The sequence below is a fragment of the Tupaia chinensis genome, unplaced genomic scaffold (genome assembly GCF_000334495.1).
Source record: "Tupaia chinensis unplaced genomic scaffold, TupChi_1.0 Scaffold144602_1, whole genome shotgun sequence".
Classification (NCBI taxonomy): Eukaryota; Metazoa; Chordata; class Mammalia; order Scandentia; family Tupaiidae; genus Tupaia; species Tupaia belangeri.
The window spans coordinates 435,310-436,243 of record NW_006204462.1 but is presented as its reverse complement, the minus strand read 5'-3'; positions in this window follow the sequence as shown (position 1 = coordinate 436,243).

Here is a 934-nt window from a genome sequence, read left to right as displayed (position 1 = left end):
TTTTTCTATTCAAGAGGTTTGAGACGGGCGGACCGGCTGAGGGCTGCCATCGGAGCCTCGAGGGCGGGCGTTGGTGGATGGCATCTCCGTCCTCGGGAAGCCGTGCTGGCGTTCCAGGGCAGCCTCTCGGTCACGCCATGATGCCAGGGACTGCTGACCCCTTCGGCATTTCCTCCTCCAGGCCTCCCCACTCGTCCCCGCTGCCGGGCAGCACAGTGGGGGCCGCTGACCACAGTGCAGAGTGGGCCGGCCACGGACCAGGCCATCACACACCGAGCTGGGGGCCGGGAGCCACGCGGCCGGCTGTGGTCTGGGCCATCACGCCGTTTCTTCAGACCTTGGCGGTCTGTGCCTGGGGGTGGGCGGCCCGGTCTCTGGTCCTTACTGCTGACAGCGGGGCTCGGGCCTGGAGGCAGGGGCCTGGGTGCAGGCAGGGTCGCGCTGGCTGGGATGTGCTGCCCTGTCCCTGAGGCTGCATGGCTGCGGAGGGGCGTCGGCGGAGGGCACGTGAGTCCTGCCAGGGCTTGCTGTGACCGCGGGAGCTGGCGGTCCCGCCGTGGACCGAGGCCGGTGGCAGGAGTGGCGCAGCGGGGCCGGGGGGAGGTGCGTGGCTCATGGGAGGCATCTTTGGACCGGGACGCGATGCAGCTCTGAGACTCTGGGAACCCAGCGCTTGGTCCCAGCACGGAACTTTGATGGGGAGACACTTTGGTACCTGTGGTTGCAGAGTAAGTATGACTCACGTGGGACTCACCACCGTTAAACAGCCCGGCAAGGGCAGGTGCAGGCTCTGACATGGCACCCACGTACTTCCCGGTAGATTCGGGAGTGCGCCCGAGGACGCTCGTGTTCTCCTGGCCTCGGTCCGTGACGTCTTCAGACCGTCATTTCGTGAGCCGTGCTAGGGTCATGGCTGAGCACGTGGCTCCGGCGG